Below are 9988 nucleotides of genomic sequence, written 5' to 3'. Positions count from 1 at the left end.
TCTCTCTCTCTCTCTCTCTGTCTCTGTCTCTCTCTCTTGCTTGGGAAGCAACTCTCTGAACCGCGTGACTTGGTGTGTTCAGTCAGCCTAGCCGTAAGGTATTGCAGTTACTTTGTACCCCGCTCTATTTCCCTGGGTTGTTTCCTATTCCTTTCTCCTTTTGTAAATAAACCCCTTATTGACCCTTTTTGTATGTGTCTGCAGTATAAGTGAATTGTGAGCGCGGGTGAGGCACCACAGACAGGCGGCCCAGTCCACTCTGGGCTACCCTGTAACAAGAGCTTATAAACACATTCTTTGCAATAGTTGTAGAAAGGCCACTGCATTTAGTCGGTGTCTTTTGATCCAGTATATTAAAAAAGATCCTTCAGTATTGTAAAGGCCCAGTTATTTCTATCAAAAATAATCAAGCAGTCCTTTCACAGAATACTTCAGACTTTAAGCAACACACCCTACAACTTAGAGATTTCATCTGTTATAACAGACATCTTCAGAAAAAACCTCTCAAACCTTCCTGGAAAGGACACTACCAAGTATTACTGATAAATCTTTGTGCAGTCAGGCTTTAGGGAGTAGACTCTTGGAAACATGTAACACATCTGAAAAAAGTACAAAGTTCTGAATTGGCTTGCATGTCATCAGCTGACATGAAATTGAAGATTTCCAGGAATTTGAAGCCAGTGGCATCTGAGAAAACAACCTTGTGAAAATGGCCAAAACAGGCTTATATGTTTCTCTTATTGATTTTCTTGCCTCATTTTGTCACCCCCTTATAAGATGGACAATGGTCTTTCTGAATGTCTCAGTCTGTTACAAAAGGGAGACAACTTTTTTATTGAATTTTCCATGAAAATGAAAAACAAGATCAGAGTAATCCAGCAAGATGATGGTAGAATGAAGATGCAGGGCAATCCTCCACATATTCACGATGAAATCACAATGTAACCAGGACAACAGTCTGTGAAAGAGAAACATATGACTATTGCATCCATCAGGAGCAATGGCTTACAGACAGGGATAGGAAAAACTGTAACTAAACCATTTGGAGGACTTTCTTGTGCAGTATAATTCAAGAGAGGGAGGGGAAGATGGTAATAGCCTCTCGGCAGTTGTTGACTCAACCACACATCCAAACCAGGGGACTGTAAAAACAGGGCCTGCATTGAACAGGGTGGCAAAGCACAGGGTTAGTACATAGGACCGAGAGCTCACCGCTAGAGAACATGGGGAAGTAAGGGTAAAGAGCGGTGTTTACTGGCTTGAGTCTAAAGCTACCAACATTATATAATCCACATTTTATGATGTGGATTAACCAAAGAGATAAAGACCACAGAAGAAAACCATAGGCCAACATATCTGATGAATATTGATGTGGAAATTTGCAACAAGATGCAAGCAAATGAAATTCAGCAATACAAATGTTACAAGGACATACATTATGATCAAGTGGAATTTACCACAAGACATAAGGATGTTTAATATCTGTGCATCAATCAATGTAAGGTATTGCATCAACCAAAGAAAAGGTAAAAAGAGGCCATTTAATCTGGCACAAACCTGATTCTTGATTGTGAATGCATTCACAGAAAGATCTTGATCAAAAGAAGAGGTATGAAAACTGATATACAGATCCTGTTTCAAAATGAGGCCAGGAGGCTAGAAATTTCCTATGCCTATGCAATCAGAAAACCAGGCTCACATGCCTCGTATCTAAAAGGAAACAGTTGTTGCTCCACTACCTTAGTGGAAGTAAGTAAGTGGAATTCTCTTTATACAGCAGTCCCCTAAAGGATATATAAGGAGATGTTGACCTTGAGTCAAGGGGAAGTTTATATGCATCTTGTCATGAAACTGTATACTTATGGGACTTCCTTTTTGTTGTTCCTGAATAAAACCATTTTTGTTTTTGTTGGTGAAATAGTTGAGGTCAATATCTTTAACTAATGAAAATATTCAAGGTGATGGCCTGCACCATTTTAGGGAGTAAATTCTTTTTCCCCCCCATGTATACAGGAAATATATGTATTAAACTTGTGTTTTTTCTCTAGCTAATCTGTCTTATGACAGAGGGAATTTCAGCACAGAACTTAGAAGGATAGAATGAAAACTTTTCCCTCAATTACAGTTGTGTTCAGCAGTCCACCTATATTAAATATTTCTCAGTTGGTTCATTTTCTTTTTTTTTTTTTTAAGATTTATTTATGCATACAATAGCTGGGGTGTAGGCCAGAGCTAGTGAGAGGATTCACCAGAGATAGAGTTAGTGGTGAGAGGATTCACCAGAGATAGAGTGGGGAGCAGAATGCACAGATTGACTGAAATACACTGCTGAGGAGAGCAGTGGGCGAGACAAAAAAGGTCTGCCGTGCATATGGGTCAGTTTCCTGGCCAACTGGGGATTGAATTTATGCCTCAGTGGCTGGCATAGCTTGATAGTGCTGTCTTTAACCCCTGCACCACCAGGGAGGCCCCATTTGCTTTAAAAATAAACAAAGGAGGGCCCTCCCTGATGGTGAAATGGGTTTAAGCTGTCTGCAGCCACTTCAAGAGTTTGATCCCCGTCCAGGGAGGTGACCCACATGGCGCAACAGACCTCTCCTGACCCACCCGCTGCTCCCCTCAGCAGTGTACTTCAGTTCATCTGTTGTTCTGCTCCCCGCTCTGTCTCTGGTGAAGCCTCTCACCCCCACACCTCTGTCCTGTACCTCAGTTCTTGTATGCATAAACAAATCTTTAAATAAAATAAAATAAAGGGGGATAAATCCAGCTTTAATTCTCTCAGGAAAGTAGAAATAGAAAAATATATATTTGACAAGGCAGAAAGTAAAAAAAAATGAACATTGTGTAATTTATCCTATTGAATGTTTTTTGTTTTTAATTTGGAAATAATCCTGCTGATTGAAATTGCTGCCATTTGGAACAAGGGTCTCCTGGTTGGCCAAACACATTTCCTCCTCTATCACAGACCCTGAAGCTGTATATTTGAGTGTCACTGCTCCTGCAGCTGCGCCTCTTCTCCCTGCTTATGGCCTGCAGTTCCCGGTTTTAAATCAGTATGTCCCAGGTTGCTGCGTGCCTTCCTCGCTGTTCCAAACCAGCTATCAGCCACCGTTGCTACAGATTTTTTTTTTCCTGTTCCATTCATGTAATGAAACTCTATCAATCACCCAAGTGTTTCCAGCAGTTAAGAATTAGCTCTATTTGTTTTAGAAATGAGACCTGAAGATATTGCTCGTAAGTATAAAAAGAACAATATTTTAGGAAAGAATGTAAAGGAAATTTAGGAAGCATTGATTTCAGTAGCATTAACTCAAGTCATCCTGGTCATCTTAATGGACTGTGTTTGCAGTTTAATAACACCTTATAAAGTGAGGCATGGGTGCTATTTATAAACTAAACAACTTAATGCATATATACAAGGTCTGTAATGATATAAATACAATTTGTTGAATCAATGCTATGAGACAGTAAATTCAACAAATTTACACAGGAACACTCACACTCATAGTCTGTTCAGGAGCATTGTACCAGCTTTTATGAGTAACAAGCAAGTCACCATTGGATGGAATTCTAATACCAGGCTTGTGTATCACTTCTGGCAGTCAAATGTCATCTAACTCATGATTAGGAATATGGGCACCATCTTTATAGAAATTTTAATGAAAATTCAATATTGTATAAGTACATTAAAGATAGAAGAGGGCTACCTATAGCCCACTGAGAGATTCTGGACCAGACACTAACTGAAAAGGGCAGGTTCCCTGCCCCACCCAAAGGATCGTGGAGCTACGCAGGGAAGAGAAGAATCTGGAGAGGAGACTGAAGAGGGAGGAAGCAGGATAGAGAGCCAGAAGAAGGCCTGAGATTGTCACATAGAGCAGAAATACATATGAAGAAGCAGCTCTTGTTTCTGGTCCTGGGCTGGTGGAAACAGATGTGGGTGAGAGAACCCTGGGGAGGTTGACTCTGGCAGTGTTTATCTTGATTTTGATTTTGCTCTTTTTCTCCCAGACTTGTCTCACCATTTCTGACTCTTTTTTATGGGTCCCAGCCAGAAGAAGCTTTAGTCTTGGGGTGGTCTTTCAGGCCTTGCTTTGGGCCAGCACATTTGGGTAGACTTTTATCCATGAAGGGATGGATAACTTTGGGTGTTTGATTTAGAAACTATTTTCTTTGTCTTTTCTGTATTGCACACTAATTAAAGTTCCTTTCCATTAAAGGTCTTATATGTTTTGTCTTGATGTGGCAGATGGCCGAACCTATTTAGAGTGGGCAGGGTTTGGGGGTTCAGGGGTGCCCCTCTCCCTGCCCTGTAACAGTATCTTGATCTTGAACTTTGAAGACTCCAGCACTATGAAAAAAATAATTTCCATTGTCTACTACTCAATCTATAACATTTTATGATTATATTGTCAGGACTGAACCACTTATTAACTACAAGGAAATAACATTAGGAATATAATCATGAAGAAGAAACTTCAAATATTTAAATTCCTATTTTTTTTATAAATCTTAATTCTTCAAAAATATTATTTTTTTTAAATTAAAATGTAAAGTTTTTGGAGGGTTTGATTTATCCGGGACTACAACTTTCTGAAAATTTACTCTGGACATCATCACAGCACCAAGCGTCTGCCTAATATATGCCATCTGCATCCTACAAAACTATCATTTTAAAAACAGTCTTTCAAATGTTTAATTCCTTAGGTGACAATTCTGTGACATGTATTTGTATGCAGCGGCAGTGAAAGAATCTACTCAGTTGTGAAACTACAACATTGAATCTACATCATTTTAGTGGCTAAACACATAGAATGGAAAGAACAGTAATAGTATTCATAGATTAAAAAGGGTCTTGACTGAATAAATCAGTTCATCTGAGTTCAAATACATGCTCACCAAAGTTAGTCGCCGGGATCCGATTAAAACCGTACATTCTGGCCCTCCCTGGTGGCGCAGCGGGTTAAAGCACAGCACTAAGAAGCTAAAGCCACTGCAGCATGAGTTCGATTCCCGCCTGCCGCCTGCCCCGGAGGAGACCACATGGCGAGCCAGACCTCTCCTGACCCGCCCGCTGCTCCCCTCAGCAGTGTACTTCGTCGATCTGCCTGTTCTGTTCCCCACTCCGTCTCTGTCTCTGGTTAAGCTTCTCTCCACCCCTGATCTTCTGGCCTGTACCCCAGTTATGAGTAAATAAATAAATCTTTAAAAAAAAAAACCTACATTCTTATTTGTCTTGTATAGCTTTCATTCAGAAAGCTTTCATTCTCGTCTTTTATTCTTGTCTAGCCCTCTATCCCAACTGACTGTTCATTTAAATTCTTTAAGAATCCCAAATCTAGGTAAAACTCAATTTTTTCATGATGTCTATATCTACATTTTCATCCTCCTCCAGTGGAGATTTCTAAATACAGCTTACATATTGTGTGTGTCCTTTTAGGACCTAATAACTGTTGTGTGTGTGGTTCCCAGTTTTTGCAATAAGTAAAAAACAAAACAACTAGGGTGAAGAAATACTAGCATGGGTTAGGGCAATAATTCCTACAACTTCTAACTGATTTCTTTCTTTCTGTGTCCAAAACAAAAAAATTATCTCCCAGGCCCCATAGACTGCCTCTTATCTTTTCTGTCTCAGAATTGATAACATTGGCTCCTGTAAGGACAAGTTCACAAACATAATTTTGTGACTATCATGCTGAGTGCTTTTCACCACCTGAAGGAAACAATCTCATCTTAGTCTGACCTTAATCTGACTTTTCAGTCTGGCTCTCACTGAAGTTGTTTTTGCCGTTGTTGGGTTCGGAGAGTGGGGCCCTTGATTTTGAAAGGTTGCCAAGAACCACTTACAGGTCTCAGAGAAGAGAGGTTTAATGAAGAGCCTTTGCCAGGGCAGGCAAGGCTCTGAACCGAGGAGTGAGAGGGGTTTTATAGGCCTGGGAAGTGGGGAGAAATGGCCAGGTGGAAAATTTCGATGAAGAACTGGAACTTATTTTTCTGCCCAGGCTTGCGGTAGCCGGTGATGACAAACAAGTCATGAAGTGATTTCTCGGGATAACTGCTTCTTCTGAAGCAACTGCTCCTTCCGTGGGCCTAGGTTTGGCTGTGCATGAGCCTGACAGGTTTCCCTCAGGAAAAGGTTTCACCAAAGCTTCCCCTTCAGAGGCACCAGTGTGTTTCCCAGCCGAGTTTCTCCACAGCACAGATGTTATTTCTATCCAAAAGGGCAGGTTTATAATAAAAGGGAGAGAAGAATAAAGGGAACTCACATAGACACAAGTGGGCAGAAAGGGCTGCCATTCAGCTTTGCTGAATGGCCTGCTTGTCAGCAAACAGGCAAGCCTGGAAGAGAGTGGCCTCTGCTGAGGGAAATCAGTGAAGAGAAGCCCCCAAAGCGGTGCAGATCATGGGCAGGCAGGAAGCTGCTGCCTGGGAGGAAGAGAGTTGACAAAGAGAAGCACTGCGTAGGTGCAGGTGGGCAGGACTGCTGCCCTGGCCAGCTCAGAGACAGCCTTCTCCTTGGGGTGGGATCCTTCCTTTGTGGTCTGTTTGCTGTTGATTTTGGATAACTATGTCAAATTTGAAAAGGACCAGAGATTCTTCAATGGTCCTCAAGCTCCACATCTTTACCTCCAGTCTCCGCCCTATGACACTAACAGCTTCTGACACTTCACTTGGGTCTGTCCTTGGTGCCTAAAGATTTTCACATCTTCTATAGGGTTTAATGACTTCTACCGCCACTTCCAGCTCCTGGCATTGTGTGTGCCAGGTTCTGGCCTTGTGGTGCCTCCTTTCCAACTTTTCTATCCTTATCCATCATCACTACTCTTCTTATACTTCCTGTTCTGACAGTTCATTAACGTTATTTTGTTCCCTATTGAGTGTATTGCTTCAATAGAGACTTGAAAACCTACATTTACTTCAAATTCTGGCCCAGTTATCTTTTCCAATGCCAATTCAGATCATTATTTCTACTTCTGTTCTTCAGACTGCCACCTTTAGAATGCCTTAGCATATAGCATCTGGCTTATGTTAGAACTATGCACAGGTTTCATTTCCCCCATTAGTTTGTAAACCCCTAAAGCCAGCGGCCATATTTTATTTACATAACTTAGAATCCAGGCTATTTAAAAACTGTTCATAATAGTTTATATAATAAGAACAAATGCCATGGAATAGACTACTTTTTTTAAAAAAAGATTTATTTATTTAAACATACAGAATGGGGGTACAAGCCAGAAGTGTAGGGGTGGTGAGAGGATTCACCAGAAACAGAGTGGGGAGCAGAACAGGCAGACTGACAAAGTACACTGCTGAGGGGAGCAGTAGGCAAAACAGGAGAGGTCTGCCATGCCATGTGGGTCACCTCCGGGACGGGGATCGAACTCATACTGAAGTGGATTTAGCTTCTTAGTTCGGTGCTTTAACCCGCAGTGCCACCAGGGAAGGCCCAGAATATAAAATATAATGTTCAAATTTGCATTCAGTTTGGATCATGCATGGATTCAATGGCAGCAGTTGTTAGGGGGGGAAAGCTTATTAACCTTTTTGTGTGCCTACAGTTGAGTCTTATTATAACTGCCCTTTAAGCACAAGGATGAGGACCCACAGTCAGGCGACCCATCTTATATTGGGGTTGTCCAGTAACACAGTGAAATGTTTTAAAATCCAAAAAAAATAAATTATGAGGTGTTTTTCAAAAATTTCATTACTATAGACTTTATTTTTGTTTTTCAATTAAAATATAGTCACTTTAGAAATTTACAACCAGGGAAAATAGCATAGCCTGCTCTCATTTAGCAGATAATAAATTTGCAAGACATTTTGTGCTCTTGAATTAAAGTCTGTAGAAATGCTAAGTATTGTTATCTCTTAACATTAGCATTTTGGCTAGATGCTCTTCTCTCTAAACACATATGGAATTTTTATTTTATGCATAAATTTGCAAAACTGCTTCACAATCTTTCACAGACTCTGTAGTCTTTAGACATTAACTTGACAAATATCACGCATGATCAAGTTATCAGTTTCAGTCTGGTTCAGTGGCTTTGAAACTTATTAATGGGGATATTTCCATATCTATAAAGCCCTTTGTAGTCAGTCTCTCTCTTACTCTTAATCTCTCTCTCTGTCACATAAATGGAAGTGACTACAGCTTGACATAAAAAATACATTCAGTTAAAAATAATTACATTGGTGGGCCCTCCCTGGTGGCACATTGGGTTAAAGCTCAGCATTATGAAGCTCTTGCAGACACTGTAGTATGAGTTCAATCCCCAGCCAGGGAGGTGATACATGGCACAGCAGACCTCTCCTGACCTGCTGCCCACTACTCCCTTCAGCAGCGTACTTTGTCAGTAGGCCTGTTCTGCTCCCCATTCTGTCTCTGGTGACTCCTCTTACCCCTGCACCTCTGGCCTGTATCCCAGTTCTATATGCATAAATAAAGAAATATTAAAAAATTACATTTTTTTAGTTAGTATTTTTAGTATTCAGCATTTTACTCAGTATTTACTGCAGCCCAAAACATTGAGAAACAAGCTTACTCAGAAAGTGATGACCAGTTTCACACAGAACAGATGATTTCGGGCAATGACTGTGCTGTGTAGCATTTCACGCTTACTTTAAGTAAATTGAGTCTGCATGTAACCTGTGCGCCAACTTCATTAACCTGCATGGGACATGTCCTTCTACATGCACTGATACTTGAACCTCTAAGCCCTCTTCTGTTTGACTGCAAAGTTCCCAACCTCCGCTCAAATGCATATGAGGACTACTCCCTGGTTTTGGCCACAACTCACTGGGCTTGGCTACTCTGCCCCAGGCACAGCCAGGTCCACAGACTCCACTGGCAATGAGACCAATGTCCCCGATGCCAGTGAAGGTGCCACTGGGAGTAGAAATATCAGAGCCCAGGCTCTCATCATACTTGGCCAAATAGGAAACATCTTACCCTCTGTAACAGAGTGGTCCATAGGAAAAGGGGAGGTTCCAGGTTCTCTGCCCCACCCAACAGAGGGTGGAGCTAAGCAGGGAAGAGAAGACTCTGGAGAGGTGACAAAAGAAGGAAGCAGGGTGGAGGCCAGAAGGAGAGCTGAGGGAGCCCCATGGAGCAGAGACAGGTGAAGAAGTGGCTCTTGTTTCTTGGCCCTGGACTGAGTGAAACAGATGTAGAGACCCATGGGAGGTGACTGCGGCAGTGTTTATATTGGTTTTGATTTTGCTCTTTTCTTCCCAGACTTGTCTGGCCATTTCTGACCCTTTTCTAGGGGTCCCTATCAAAAGGTGCTTTAGACTTGTGGTGGGCTTTCAGGCCTTGCTTTGGGGTAATCCTGTTTGGGTGGATTTTTACCCATGAGGGAATGGGTACCTTTGGATGTTTGATCTAAAAACTATTTTGTCTTTTCTGTATTGCATACTAAATTGTATCAAAGTTCCTTTCCAGTAAAGGTCTTACATGTTTTGTGTTGATGTGGCAGATGGCAGAACCTATTTAGAGAAGGCAGGTTTGGGGTTTAGGGGTGCCCCTCTCCCTGCCTTGCAACATGTCTTACACTCAGTTGGTTCCCACCAAAAGTTTGCTTAAGTGTCAGTGTATTGTAAATCAAGGGAAAGCATTCCTTCAACTTCCACACAGCACTTTGAACATAGCATATAGGTCCCATAGAATGGGTAACTGCCTCTGTGATGCCACTTTATTTCAACTCTCGGGCCATGCAGTAGAGTAGATGATTATATGAGATGACATCCTCTCACAGCAAGCTAAATACCAGAAGCCTCATCCTCTCACACAAAATGTCTGCTCCAAAGGCCCCTATTATACTTGTATTTGTCTGAATATCAGTTAAGGGCAAAGTACAAATCTTGAACCCACTCTGAATAATCTTCAAAATCTGTTTATCAATGGATGCAAAGTAGTGGCAAATAAATCCACAAAATGACATAAAATTGCATCTGAGTGGTTTTAAAATAAATGAATTCATTTACTTAA

Source organism: Condylura cristata, unplaced genomic scaffold (genome assembly GCF_000260355.1).
Source record: "Condylura cristata isolate star-nosed mole 26May11 unplaced genomic scaffold, ConCri1.0 scaffold00018, whole genome shotgun sequence".
Classification (NCBI taxonomy): domain Eukaryota; kingdom Metazoa; phylum Chordata; class Mammalia; order Eulipotyphla; family Talpidae; genus Condylura; species Condylura cristata.
Note: the sequence above shows the minus strand (reverse complement) of the source record.